Source organism: Ursus americanus, chromosome 15, assembly GCF_024610735.1.
Source record: "Ursus americanus isolate L20-20 chromosome 15, mUrsAme1.1.p, whole genome shotgun sequence".
NCBI classification, from domain to species: domain Eukaryota; kingdom Metazoa; phylum Chordata; class Mammalia; order Carnivora; family Ursidae; genus Ursus; species Ursus americanus.
Genome location: NC_142141.1, coordinates 28,366,040 through 28,382,016, shown reverse-complemented (window position 1 = coordinate 28,382,016; position 15,977 = coordinate 28,366,040). Strand labels below are relative to the sequence as shown.

General features: G+C 35.9%; 1 pseudogene; it reads left to right on the top strand.

The window, feature by feature from the left end:
* The first annotated feature begins 3,443 nt into the window (after positions 1-3,443).
* LOC123803711 (small ribosomal subunit protein eS17 pseudogene) lies at positions 3,444-3,849 on the top strand (annotated as a pseudogene).
* Positions 3,850-15,977: the final 12,128 nt, after the last annotated feature.

Genomic DNA, 15,977 nt, shown 5'->3' with positions numbered 1-15,977 from the left:
CCCTTTACTAGTCTGAGAATCTATAAGATATGCATGGTTAAAGATCAGCAAGAACTTTCGACACCAAAGTTCCAGGTCAGCAGATGGGTCACTGGAACTCTAGCAGTAAATTTGGGAAAGGCTGTTCAAAATGATTTACTCATTAAGGATTTGTTTACTGATCATAGGTTTTTAATACATAGATATCTAAGATATATACATCAAAAAATGGGTTACATTTTTGCAGAAAACAGTCTCCTTGCTTGACATGCTATCAAGTTCTACCCTTCTATGATGTTGTGTGTTTATATTCTATAGTTCAGTCTCTGAGTCATAATCCAGACACTTACTAATTCTGTGACCTTGAATAATTTGATTACTCTCTCTTTGCTTCAGTTTATCTATAAAATGAGGCAATGATAGTACTTGCTCATATAGTAGTTTTGAGAATTAAATAAATTAGTCTGTGCATAGTACTTAAAGCTGAAAAAAAAAAAAGCCAGGCATAGAGTAAGCACTCAATAGCTATAACCTAGTACTATTACATTATTGTCTTTATTAATAAAAAATGACCAGAGGTACACTAAAGCATATGCATGGATGGGCATAGGCATTGATTCTCTACTGACAAAAAACAAACAAAACAAAACCAAAAAAGTGTGTTGAAATTACAAATGACCCATCTACATGGATTCTTTGGGCTTTGTGGCCGTTTGGGGACATTGGTCATCTTCCTCTTCCTCATTCAACATTAAGCCCTTGATTTCATCTATCCAAACCATATATATGCTTTTTTTTTCTTTTCTTTTTAAGTAGGCTCCATGTCCAGCATGGAGTCCAACATGGGGCTTGAACTCACGACCTAACCGACTGAATCACCCAGGTATCCCCAAACATATATATGCTTTATTGTACCTCTGGCAAAAGTACAACTGCCATCTTTTATCTTTTATTTTAATCATGTTCACTCTTTATTTCAGCAACCTGAAAATATTACTGTACTGAATGATAGTAAAAATGAACATTTATTTAGTATTTATTATGTGAGGCCCTATTTTAAACAATCTAGTGGACAAGACACCATTAAAATCTCACATTACAAATGGAGAGACAAAGAGGTAGAATAAGTTGCCCAAGTATGTAGAGCCAGTAAATGGTAAAGGTAAATGTCAGATTTTCTTCAGAAAATCTGATTCTAAGCAAACGTTTAGGAGATAAAATCCACTATTGGCCTCAAGTCTCTCAGTACATCTTTGCTGAGTATGCCATACTGCAAGCTTCACCATCCTCTGATCCTGAGCCATCCTCCGGTAGCTAGTCATGTAGGAAATTAAAGTAGTCATGGCAACCACACTCTGAGACCTTGCCATGTGAGACCTTCTTCCCAAGGGAGGTGGGTGGCTTGCATATTGCCTGCTGCAATAGGTGTTGAGCTTTATTCCTGGGTTCTTTAACTACTGTGCAATCTATTGAGTTTGAGGCCATTATGTGGCCCATCATGTCACCTGTGTGAAACCATGTCATGATGGGAAACCAATGTCACATTGCCAATGCTATTAATGTCTGCTGTGATGTAAGCAATGAATAGATCAGCACTTTGATCTACTGAGACTCATTATCTACTTTTAGCACCTCTGAAGTTGTGGCAAGCCAAACTGCTTGTTTACTTAACTATCTCCTTCGGAATTGTGATGTCCATTGCCATCTTCTATAAAGTGAATATTCTTCCCTGACAAATATATATTAATCACTCGTGGTACTGCCTCTCAAATTTACCCACTGGGTCCTTAGCTCTTCTTCCCACTACTAATCTCCCTGAGTTAGGGAGAAATTCCATCTAGGATCAAATCCATTGGATGTGAAATATTTCATTCTACATTTTTATGTGTTTTTAAGATTTATATACTTTACAATATATTTCAGTATATGACAGTATATTCTTTCAGGTGAAGCTATCTATATTTTTGTAACACCAGATGCTAGTATATTTCATGACATATAAAAGGTACTCACTCAATACATGTATGTTGAGTGAATGAATGAGTGAAAAAAATGAATTAATGAGCAATTGAAAGAATGAATATACAATAATTGGTTTTTCCTACTTGGGCAATTGTTCCATTATCACTTTTTACTTTTAGCTACCTACTTAGAGCAGAATGGGTCTCCCCCATTGAAATGTCTTTCTTCAGAGAGGCACTGTATACAGTAAAAGTGTACTCATTAGCATTCAGTCATTCTGCATGTGTTCCTTTTGAAAGCCAATGTGACACTGTATAATAATACCCCTTAAGCTCCAGGATTAATTAGTAGAATTCTAATCATAGATTTGCTCCTAACTAAGCAGCTCATTTGATTTTTCTGAACTGCAAGAGACTCATCTTTTAAAACGAAGTGATTAATATTTGCTTTATGTCACAGACTTCTTGAAAAGAACAAATGTATTAATCTATGCAAATAAGTTGCAAAGCATTTGGCTGCAAGTAAGAGAATGGCCAGTTTAAAATAGTTGGAACAATGAGATATATTGTCTCAAATAAGAAGGATTAGGAGGAAGGGAGGCTCCATGTTTCACCAATTCAGTGACTTGACAATATAATTGGGTCATTTAGAGAGTGGTCTTTCCCTTTTCCTCTCTGTTACTCTGAGCATGGCTCTTTAATCTAACCCTATGGTACCAAGGGGTTTCCGGATTCTATGTCCCACATGCAGACAGGACAGCATCTGGAAGCCAAAAAAGAGGCTATTTCCTTTTTAATGTATTTTTAAGATTGAAGAAAATAAATCCCCACTGATTGCCCTCATGTTTGATTGACAAAGAAATGGGACCACCATGGTTTTTCCTTATAGCAATGGTTCTTAAGCTTTATGCAAAATGATTCATTCCTTTCCATCTCCACTTTTTCTCTTAAAGTTCGGCACTTACATTATACTATACACTGCACACAGGTGAGCAGAAGTTGTAAATAAATGCACGTGAATTTACTTTCAAAGATCTAATCTTAGTTGAGTAGTAAAAAGACGAAGCAGTACAGGCTCCTTATAACACCGTTGAAGAATTACTCACCATCTGTGACACAATGTCAAGTTAAAATTATCTTCATATGTCAAGGTATAAAGCTCCCAATCAGGATCAAAGTCTACCATGCTGAGAACAATGAACTCAATGCTGAGACTATCTTCCGATTTCTACCAGTGAACCCCATTAAACTTTCAATCTCAATAATGTTTTTGCTTCTAATGTGTAGCTAGTCTTGCTACTCTAAAAACTGCAACAGCATCCATCAGATCTATTACTTCTATATTTGCGATCCCACTGGGCAGGCTCAATCTGTTTTTTGAAAAAAACCTATTCTTTCACCTGCTGGCACATCTTACAGGAAAATGCAGCTCCTACAAAAAATAAGGCAGTAGAAAATGAATTCACAAATGTAAACCAAACTCTTTTGCCAGGGAACCACCAAATGGGCAGAATTCACACCAAAACTGTGAAGAAAATGACCTGGGTCTTCAAAGAGATGTACTACATGTGCTTGTATAACAATGCCCATGTGATGTGAACAAGCACCCATGCAAGGGGCTCGCCATTATTCCCGGTAAGAATGTTCAAAACAAGATGAGCAGGCTGTGTCACACATCTGATGAAGGGGGTTCAGAGTGGCCTCATGAGAATTATCCCCATCTTGTTGCAGAAGAAGGAACGAGAAAGAGATAATTATGTTCTTGAGCCTCTTGGATCAGGAGATCATTTAAGTAGATACTGACACTAAGGAAATCCTGAAGCTCTTGAGCTTCAACAGTCTGTCTAACCTTCAGGTTACTCAGCCCATAGTTGGAATGGATTTCAAAACACCATTTGGAGCCATTTGAATCTTTCTTCTATACTGTAATATTGTCAACAAACCTGAGACAACAACAACATAAAGGTAGACTGAGAAGTAAATCTAGCTCTCTTCAAAATATTGACCCAGTGTAACCGTTCTATTGGCAAAGATGCCACACAGAACCATTGTGTTTAATGAATAGCAAATGTTGATTGGGGCAAGCAAGTTCAAAAAGGACAGAAAAAGAAGAGTAGAAGCAGTGAAAAAGGAAATTCAAGATCCGGGACCAAAAAGATAAGTTAGAAAAATATATTTGCTCTTATGCAATTGCATGTGTGAGTACGTGTTTGTGTATATACATGCAATTGTATATGAGCATATACATATGTGTATACTGTGTATACATATACATATATGTATCAGCATATACCTACGTATGCATATATATATACACATGCACCCATTGATATGTATGCATATTCATATTCACATACATATATAAATATAATTTATGAATAGACTTATTAATTAAAGATTATGTTTGAAGGAAGTGATCTGATTCCCCTTTGAGAGGCTAAATGAGAAACATATGTAAGGTAAAATCAAGTGGTGGTTAGTGGCAGAAACAAAGAAAAGCTATGCAACAAACTGATGGATCACTAGAGAAGAACAGTGTTTGCAAAGTTGAGTCATGGGGAAATGCTCATTTGATTACACGAATGGAACTAGGGGTATTTTTTAAATATTAATTCCTAGGCCTTATTCATGAAGAATCTGATTCAGAGAGGAGGCTAAGTAAATACATATACATGAGTAATCCCAATGGCCATGCTCAGGATATGAAACAAAGTACAAGGGACTAGGTAATCCATGCCATCTCCATTTGATTATTCCCAAAATCACCTGACAGTTCCATCATTCTGTTAAGCCTGGCAATGTGACTTCTCCTCTTTCCCTTAATTCTCTATCATCCTTTAAGTACACTGCTGCACTTGAGGAAACATGAGTCTGTTTCTTACAACAGAATAAAGTCCAACCAACTATAAGACATCACACCTTTCAATTACTTAATACTTCTGGAAAAAATGCTTCTATAACTACTTATATTTAAGATGGTAATTATTCATAGAATCAGAAAAGTAGACATTGAAGTATAAATTTATATGCTCCAGTTCAATTTTCAAGAAAAAACAAACCCATTCTCCTGGTGTGATAGCATCTATACTTAAAGATCAGTTATCTTACAAGGGTACATGTTATTGTTTCATAACTCTAATGTTTAAGAAGTTCTAAGATATGCCTTATTAAAATTCCATATAAGAAAAATTCCGTATAAATTAAAATTTAAGTACTACCAAAGTCCACACATAAAATATTATTAAGAAATATATGAAGGTAAGAAATCAATCAATGCATGTATTAGGGTTCTCCAGAAGAACAGAACCAAGAGGATGTATATGTGTGTGAATAGGTTTATGATACAAATTAGAAAACTCACAAACTGACCATGTTGTTTGGAGGGCCTTTAGGACATTTTGTTTACCAAGGCAATGAACAATGCACTAATGAGGGTGGCATGAGCATAGCTTAAAATCTCATTAATGTCTGTGCTATGTATATTGAGATTTCAGTTAAGAGATGCTATTACAGCACCAGCCTCCCTCGTAATGATGGAGATGATGCAGTCCTGGAATAGCAGAGGCCAGGTGGCAGCATTTAACTGTCTGAACCAAGGTGGGTATAATTAATGCAATGAGCAGCAAAGTCAGAAGGGCAGTCATGAGTGCATGACACTCAGAATTCTATGAAGATGGTTCATAAAACATAGATAGACAGCTAAGAAATATATATAATCAATTAATAAACATAATCAAAAGATATTAAGAATGAGGTTAGCAATGCCAAATGACTTTTTAGTTACCAGACTAAACTCTTAGATCCACAATCTATACCCTTGAAGCTGGGTCTCTGTGAGGAAGAATCCTGCAATACCAGAGCAAGTACATACTGTAGTGATTTCTCAAGTCCCTCTGAAAAGGGTAATAACACACTGAGACAGGGGGGTTTTCGATTCAAGTTTATGATAATATTCAAGGAAGCAGTGCCATCATGCCTCATTCTAGTAGGGGCAAACATGGTTCAGGACATAAAGAAAGCCCTTGTTCAGGTCCATTTCACAGTGGGTCTATTGGTTCCACATATACCTTTGGTCATTAACATGCTGGGTAATACTTACAAACCAGCTCTCTGAGGAGAAAAAAAGCTCTAATTCTTTATAGCAGTTGTTTGTTTCCATAAATCCTCCCACCATGACTGATTTCAAGGTCTCAACATGAGTACACGGCTTTGGGAAGAGATGCGTATGATTGGTTCTTGTGAGCCAGCATGAGCCAGCTCCAACACACCACTGCTCCTGGTGCTCCTTTCCTCAGATCACAAATATATAATTGGAATGAACACAATTAACAGTTGACAGAAAACTCAATGAGTTCTTTCACTGTACAGTAAGAGTTACTGTGGTAGGGATGATTTTCCACCTCCCCCAGCCGTTATAGTAAAATGAAGAAAAACAATACATATCCTGGGGTATGGCATAAGTTAGCAGTGATAACACTACCTCCAAATACCTAAAGAATGAATGGGTGGTGGTTCTTGTATAACATAGGTTGGGTTCTTTGGAACCAGTCTGAAATGAAGTTTTGTGTAATATGTTTATTAGATATCAGCACCTATGAAAGGAGGGAGATGAAGTACATCTGAGCAGAAGAAGTCAAAATTCAATGCAGAACTGACAAAATTTTGGCAAATCCTGCTGGGCATTGTCAGAGTGTCCCATATTGGATTCAATTTTTGGCCTTTGTACCCTACCTTGAGCATTTATTGGATTGGCATGACTTAAGCAAAGCAATTCTCTGAAGCTAAGGAAGACTCTGAAAGTCCTCAAAGCTGGATGCGTTCTAGTCACCACACTCCATACATCCAGGTAGGCAGCAAGTTCTTCCACAAAAGGAATCAGGATGGCACATCTCTGAGTTAATCTCCATCATTATTCCCATTTAATATTGAACAGTCAGAAATATATAAAACCTTATGAATCATGGTGGATAACTGGCAGGCAAATGAAAACTAAACCAATAAATAGTAAAATAGGATTGCAATACTTGATAGGCCTTTGTGGCAGCCATAAAAAAGGCACCTCTCAGATCTTCTGCTTCAGGGAACATAACTGACTGAGAGTATTGGCCATTCCCCTTTGGATCCACTACTATGCTTATACTAAGTCCATCTCCCCCAAAATTGCTTCCAGCCAATGACTGAACATAGTGAGGGTAGTAATGCAGTCCATTCCTTCAGATATAAGATCCTTTAATTAGCAAAAGTGGCCTGAGGACTTCACATTAGCCTAGCCAAAACTTTCCTGAGAGAGTGCTGTGGCCTGAAACTGTTCCTACCTGTGGTAGGAAAAATAATGTTCTCCCAAAGATTTCTATACCCTAATCCCCAGAACCTATGAATATGTTGCCAAACATGGGATATCAATTGATCTAGTGACCCGAATTGTCCATCATGACCTGAATACTGTCAGACTTACCAAACTGATATTGGCTGGTCCAATAGCAATTTTAAAGTGGAGGCAGTACATTTGGAATCAAGCTCAAAAAGGTTCTTTCTGAGCTTACATGAAGAAGCAGACCAGAACCCCTGTTACCTGCTACAACTGAATTGATGTGTCTCCCTTGGTTTATATATGTAATGAAAGAGGGCTAAAAACTAGATAACACAGAGGAAACACTTTGAGCTTTATTCTCAGATGGGTTAACTTGGCATATGGGGACAAGTCAAATATAAACTACTCATGTACCATAGACCCATTCAAAGGTGGCCCTTATCAGTGAGGAGAAATCCTTCCAAAGGACAGGGCTTCAGACATGGCACCTCACCATCTTTCTGTGAAGAGAGAAGTAGCCCAAAATAAGTATATATTTGGAATAATGTGTAGGGGCAAATGGCTTAGCAGACTTGGCAGAAACCTGAGCAGCAACATTTAAAGATCCAGAACAATAAAGTCAGGGAAAGAGGTATATGGATGGGCAAACAGTGAGAAGACCTTTGTAAAATGCCATTTTACTGTAAACACTCAATTCTTAATGTTTATGATTATTATTGTGGTGCTGCTGGCTATTAATTTGTTTTTCTCCATTTCACAATGATAGGTTTAATTAGTTCTTGTTCATTAAACTTGTTTAGCATATGGGAGGCTATTTCAGTTTGCAGCCATCTCTCTTTTTAGCTCAATAGATTTTCTTGCATTATTTCTTTGATATATCTTTCTCTTCATTTTCTCTACTTAGTCTTTGTCAAATCTATTGATCAGATTTTGGCCGTCCAGAATTGGAATTCTGTATATTTTTTTTTTCTTTCAATTTTTGAATCTCATTATTTTTCTGCTTTTCTTTAGAAGTTTTTCTCAATTATACTTATAACCCTTGTATTTAGTGTTATATTCTGGAAACTAATGTTTAATTTCCAAGAGTTCTTTCTTTTAATTAGCTGCTTCTTATTGGGATCTTATTCCAGATTTTTATTTTTTCAACTCAATATGAGGATTCTACTTAAAGTTTTGTTTAAGTTTGACACTGTACTTCTATACTGTATTGTATTTCTCCTAGGATTACGTATGTATGTATACATGTATATTTATTTCTTAGGGTTTTTTAAATTTATCTCTTATCCTAGCATTATTTAAAAAAATACTTATCTTAATCTTTCTTGTTTATGTTGCAAGTTTTTCTCAAATCTTTAGTGATGTATGGGTATTTGTTCATATTTAATAATGAGCCCCCTTTCCCCAATACAAGCTTACAAAGCTCTCTGCACATGGGTGGGCTTGTTAAAGTCTTTACTTTAGAATGAGAAGCTGTGATGATTATCTGGAAAACATTATTAAATAGAGGGGCCTTTAAATGCCAGGTACAGAGGCTTCTACTCCAGGGATCATCCCCTATATCAGCTGCCTTGCTCTCTTTCAGACGGTTCATACACTTTGTTTTAGCATACCTGAATTTTTATTTTAGGAGACAGTGCTTAGTTGCTGCTATTCTATTGGAAGGGACAAACCAGTCTTCCATACATGAACCTGTAAAATGTTCTCTGCTTTTCTTTTTATTTGTTTTGTTTTATTTTTTTAAGATTTTATTTATTTGAGAGAGAGAGTGTGTGTGCACAAGTAAGAGAGAGAGAGAGAGAACACACTACTAGTTGGGGGAAGGGGCAGAGGGACAGGGAGAAGCTCAGCAGGGAGTCTGACACAGGGCTAGATCTCAGGATCCTGAGATCATGACTTGAGCCAAAGGCAGATGCTATTGAGCCACCCAAGTGCCCCTTGCTCTCTGTTTTTCATACCCACATATTATAACTATGCTTTCACAAACCTAATATGTTGTAGTGCAGGGCCTCTCTAAAGTTAGACCAAATATGTTAAATATGTCCTCAGCTGTAATCCTTGTCCTGCTTCATTAGTTAACAGAATTAAACAAGCATAGTTCTTGCTTTCAAGAAGCTCAGACTCTAGGAGAGTTGCTAAACACAGAAAAAAATAATTATAATGTAATGTGGAAAACACAGTAATGGGTTTTTACAGGCAAGACTGCATGATCACACGGACAAGGTAGCTAAATGCATCTGACCATCAAACAGTGTCAAGCTGTTGATGTCAGATAAGATCTCCTGGGAAAGGGCGATCACATTTCTTAAAGCCTCATATCTCAAAATTGATGGGTTACAGGAACCCAGACTTCGTTTCCTGGTTGTTCATTTCAGTATCATCATATGAAAAGGGATATAACTATATATTTCTCCTAGGGTATTTTATGAAGATTAAATGGCATGAAACATGTGAAGCCCATCCCAAAATGCTTAAAACCAGAAAGATCTTATGTATAGAATGCTCTCAGTAAGTGATAATAATTTCCTTCAATTCTGTCATATATATTTTATCACATTTTATCATCTCTGAGATGGGAATTCTTATGATTCATACCAAAGAAATATGTCATCTGTCAGGCAATAGGTTGGGTTATAGCTGTCATTTGTTCATGTGTGAATTTAGAGATGCTCAGAAGGTATCTACTTATCTGCTTGTCATCTCAGCTGCAATATATTTATTAGTCATGTTATAAAAGATTGAAATCAAAAGTGAATCTTTCATTTTTACTTCAAATGTCTTCAGAAAAACAATTGTGTGATGCAGAACTGAACAAAAAGGCTTATCCTATATGCAGAAGATGTCTGCAATTAAATGTAGTAGAGATTGCCAAATCTCTTGAGATAGCACTAACATTTTCAATCTGTGACAGGTCAATGTAACAGATTACTTCACAGTGGGCTATGATTTAGGAGATAACATTTTTGTGCCAAAAACTTCTGGTGGGCTTTTAAGAAAAGTAGAGTCATTCCTGGAGATTCACATCTCAATTAAAGGGGAGATATAAGTTTAATCTTGTTTCTTCAATCTGCTTTAGAAGTGTATTGTTAATGTTAGAGGTGCAAAATGATGAATGTGGATAAGGACATGCAAAATATCCATGACAGCATGCAAAACTGCCAATCTGCATGATTAAACGAGAAAAATCTTTAGTCTTCAACAATGAACACAACTTTTTTTTTATGCTGAAGAAAATAATGTAAAAGTCTTTCTAAGTCAAAAGAAATGAACAAAGCTATAATAAAATATGTAGGTTTAAATCTAACAAAATGTGTTTAGTAACTTTGTATTGAAAACTACAAAATATTGATGAAATAAATCAAATAAGACTTAAGTAAATGAAAAGATACTGTGTCATGGACTGGAGGACTTAACATTCTTAAGATGACAATTATTCCCGGGGCGCCTGGGTGGCTCAGTCATCAAGCGTCTGCCTTCGGCTCAGGGCCTGATCCCAGATCCCTGGGATCGAGCCCTGCACCGGGCTCCCTGCTCCACTGGGAGCCTGCTTCTTCCTCTCCCACTCCCGCTGCTTGTGTTCCCTCTTTCGCTGGCTGTCTCTCTCTCTGTTAAATAAATAAATAAAATCTTAAAAAAAAAAAAAGATGACAATTACCCCCTAATTGATCTATATATCTGAAGTAGTCTCAATCAAAATCCAATAGAACTGAACTTCTTGTAGAGATGGAGAAGCTGATTCAAAAATTTATAAGGGAATAGGGAACTAAATTTTTTTTTTTAAAAAGTGAAAAAAAAATTGGAGGACTCACATCTTACATTAATTGATCTTCAGACCACAGTGAGGTATTGGTGGCATACTTGACCCATAGATCTATGGGTAGATCTATGAGTAGAATGGAGCACTCAAAAATACACCCTCAAAAATATTGCCAACTGATTTTTGACAAAACATAAATACCATTCATGGAAAAAGAAGAGATTTTTCAACTATTGCTGCTGACTAGTCATTTATTTGTAAACAAAAGCCAAATAAACAAAAAAAAAATTGATCTAAACATCCCAAAATTAGCTCAAAAGAATTTGAAGATCCAACAAAAGACATAAAGCTGTAAAATTTCTATAAGAAAGCCTAAAAGAAATTTTTTTTTGAAAGATTTTATTTATTTGACAGAGAGAGAGACAGCCAGTGAGAGAGGGAACACAAGCAGGGGGAGTGGGAGAGGAAGAAGCAGGCTCCCAGCAGAGGAGCCTGATGTGGGACTCATCCCAGAACGCCAGGATCACGCCCTGAGCCAAAGGCAGATGCTTAACAACTGAGCCACCCAGGCGCCCCTAAGGGAAATTTTTTTGACTTTGGGTTAAACAAAGATAGGTATATCTCCAAAAACAAAATATTTAAGAGAAAAAATAATAAATTGGAATTTATCAAAATTAAAATAATTTGTTCTGTAAAAGACATTGTTAAGAGAAGAGAATTCCCTGGTTCTGCATGAAAGGAGCTTGGAAGTCACCACACTGTCCTGACAAGTACACAGCTGAAAAGACTGAACAATCATGAACTCTTTTTGAATCCATAAGACAGCGGACAGAGGGCAAACTGCTGCCCCTCAAATTGGAAACAGACAGGTGAATACAAGTAGTCTTACCAGAGTAGAGAATACAAGTAGAGCTTACCAGAGCAGAGACCACAAGTAGAAATTTCCACAGGAACCAGTGCAAGGGTAGGAAAACCTGAACTTTAACTGACAAATTGAAGGAGGGTCAGTGCAGACAACTGAGAGTTAAAAACTCTAGGGGGACCCAGTCATCAGTACTGTGATTTGCCTCGAGGAGCTTGACAAGAATCCCTACAGTAAACACCAAACAAAAAACAAAACAACAACAACAACAAAAAACAACAATCCTGCCTCAGGCACATTTCCTACAGGGGAAGAGCAAAAGGAACCATTTCCGACATATGCAAGAGCATTTTGTTCTTTTTACCAAGTCCTGCCTTCAGGGGAAACTAGTTAACCAGAGCCTAATCAGCTGGAGTACTAATTTGAGCCAGACTAACTTAGGGAAGGGAACTACCCAACTCCAGCCAGCTTTAGTCATCCTGTCCCACTTAAGGGGAGAGAAAAAGCCAGAAACACTTGTGAAGATCACAGTCTCGATGTATAAACTCACTAAAAAACTGACACCTAATTATAAGACTACAGAATGTTTTCCTTCCCTCCTCACCTCACCACATCACTAAAGACCTTTTCCAACAGTGTTATTTACCTGTTACATCATATCAGGCTAACAAAAAAAAAAAAAAAAATACAAGGCATACTAAAAAGCCACAAACACCATTTGAACAGACAGAGCAGGCATCAGTAGCAGACATGGCAGGGATGTTGGAATTATCAGATAGAGAATTTAAAACAACTATGATTACTATGTTAAGGGCCCTAATGGATCGAGTTGACAACATACAAGAACAGGGAGATGTAAATCCAAGAAAAAACTAAAAAAACAAAATGCTAGAGATAAAAAGCACTGTAATAGAAATGAAGAAAGACTGAAGGGCTTGCAAGTAGACTGGACACAGCTGAGGAAAGAATCTCTGAGCACTCAAAACCAAATAAACAAATAAGTAAATAAATAAGAACAAAGACTGAAAAGAAAAAAAAAAGATAAAGGAACAGACTATCCAAGGGCTGTGGGACAACTACAAAAGGAATAACATAAGTATAATGGGAATATCAAAAGGAGAAGGAAAATATAAATGAAGAGAACAAATATTTAAAACTATGATTGAGAATCCCTACGAATTGATACCAAACACCAAAACACAGATCCTGGAAGCTCTGAGAACATCAAGAATGAACCATAAGGTCAACTATGGACTCTGGATAATTATGATATATATGCCAATGTAGGATTAACCTTGGTAAAAAAAAAAATGCTCTGGCAAGTGAGAATGGGGGAGACTATACAGGTGTGAGGGCAGAAGGTACATGGGAAATTTCTGTACATTTCTCTCAATTTTGTTGTAAACTAAAACAGTTAAGTCAAAAAAAAGGGGAGGGGGAATTCTTATTATGAATCAGGGCCAGAGATACTCAGAGCAGTTTTTTTTTCATAAACAAGGAGAAAATATTTGAAAAATCCATATAAGATAAAGGACATGGATCCAGAAAAACAATATGTGTATGTACATATCAATCTATATTTATGTATGAATACACACATACATCCAACAAGAAGAAATAACCAAATAAAAATTTGACAAAATTCTTAAATAGACAATGCAAAGAAGATACATGGATGACAAATAAGCACATTAGAAGATACTTAATAATTATCTGTCCCTAGGGAAATGAAATTTAAATAAATTTTATACCATTGTTGTAGGTACCTACATCTAATAGAATGGTTTTATAATTTTTAAAGAAAAAAATGAAATACCATGTAGCAAATAAGAATTTAAGACAACTGGAAATCTCATACATTGTTTGTGGAAACTCATAATGTACAGCCAACTTTGGAATGGTTTGTAGTTTCTTTTAAAATTAAACACACATAAAAAAAATAATAAAATTAAACACACATGTACCATACAACCTAGCAAAACACTAGTTATTTACCTAAGAGAAATAAAAACTTGTGTTCACACAAAAACCTGTATGCAAATGTTTAGAGCAGCGTTACTCATGATTGCCAACAACTGGAAACAATTCAAAGGTCCTTTAACCAGTAATGGCTAAACAAACTGGTACATCCCTATAATGAAATACTAATTAGCAATAAATTTAATGAAGCTGTTGATACACACAACGACATGGATGAATTGCAAACACATCCTAATCAGTGAATGAATTGAGGCCCACAAGAGTACACATGGTATGATTTCATTTATATAACATTTGGGAAAAGGTAATACGAAATGGACAAAAGATCAGCAGTTGCCAGGGGCTAGGGTTGGCAGGAGTTGACTACAAATGGACGATACGAAATTTGGAGGGAGATGAAGCCCTTCTAAATCTTGGCTGTGGCAGGCGGGTCACAGAATTGTATATATTTGCCAAAACTCACAGAACTGTACACTTTTCAGAATCCGGGATTATACTTCTTTGAAACAAGAACTTATAAAAGGTCTACGTTAAAATTTATGGTCCCAACCTGTTTCTTCTAAATTAGTTTTTAATTTGGTTAATGAAATTTACTTAACATTATTTTTATCTTTAAAGAAAAGTCAGAAAGTTTGATGTCTAATTATTTAAGCCTGCATAAGGAAATGAGAGTTCCAAAATACAATATGGATTAGTTATAAAGACTTTTGAATAACATGGTTTGCTTATAATAGCAATCCAAATTAAACTCATCATAGGCTCACTGTATGCTAAGTAAATTAATAAAAAAGAGATACCTAAATATTTAACTAAAAAGATAAATAAAAAAAATTCTAATTAGCAGTAGGTGTTGGGAAGTAAAACTAGAGCAGCTTCGCAAGAGTAAAAGATAAAAAGGGAAACTGTGTACAAAGTGTGGATAAAAATAAGGCTGTACCTCAAGAATGTTACATAAAACAGGATAGCTCAAGGAACATTAGTCATGAAGGAAAATGAAAAAAATAAAAACAAGAAAACATAAGGTCTGGAGCAGTTTTAGTGTAAGAGAGGGAGATCTGGGAGTCATTTGCACATTTGACAGTTAAAGACATTTGAATTGATTACAGCTCAGAATGGGATAATGTATGAAGATGAAAGAAAAGAGGTACAAGGAAAGGACTCTACGGGGAAAATCTATATATATGTGGAAACAGGTAAAGGAGAAAGGGGAAAAAACATGCATCTGAAGAAGGAAAATGACAGCAGGGGTAATTAAAATATATTCAATTAAATACTGAAAGTAATTTATGTATATGCCATTTCTCACTTAACTTTTCTAAAAACAAAAGGGAAGATCAAGTGAAAGTATTAATGACTAGTAAATGTCAGAGGTAGGAATGGAAGTACAGACTGTTTTATCCCAAATCCTATCCTCCCATTTTTATCACCATTTTTCCAAGCTCACGGATGGATTATTGGTCTTTTGTTATAATTATTTTTCAACCGATTATACGAACAGTTGGAAAAATGTGCACAAGGTATAATCTATATGATAGGAGAAATTTTACTTTTTATTAATTGTAGAAAATTAAATACATGTAATATTTTCAGTTCATAACCACAATTACCTCTTTTTCATCATGGAATCAAATATGTGCCTGCCTCTTAACTTCAATTTGCTCAAAAAACAAACAAAACCAAATAACCCACTCATTTGTGCTATGTGATTAATTAGGAAGATACAAATGCTTCTTAAAAACCTGTTCTATTTCAAGAACATCCTCTTTCAAACCTTCAACCTCTTTCTCTCCTATGAGCCAGTGGATTAAGATGAATGATGATTTTGTGGGGGTATAAAACAACTTTTCAAGGGCACGGATTCATAGGTATTTATGTTTTTAACCTTTTAAAAAGTAAAAGAATGAGTAAGGCATACAAATGTTTGGTGCGCTTGATTCTATACTTCCAGGTACAGAGCAAGAGAGAAGGTATTTGTTTTAGGTTAAAAAAAAAGTTACTAAGTAGCATGTCAAGTCTATTAGGCAATTAAATTCAAGAAACCCCAGACTACTAATCCCACTGCTCACCCCCTACCTTTATGGGAAATTGAATAGAAAGAAAGATATTTTCTTTTAATGATCTTTCACTTTA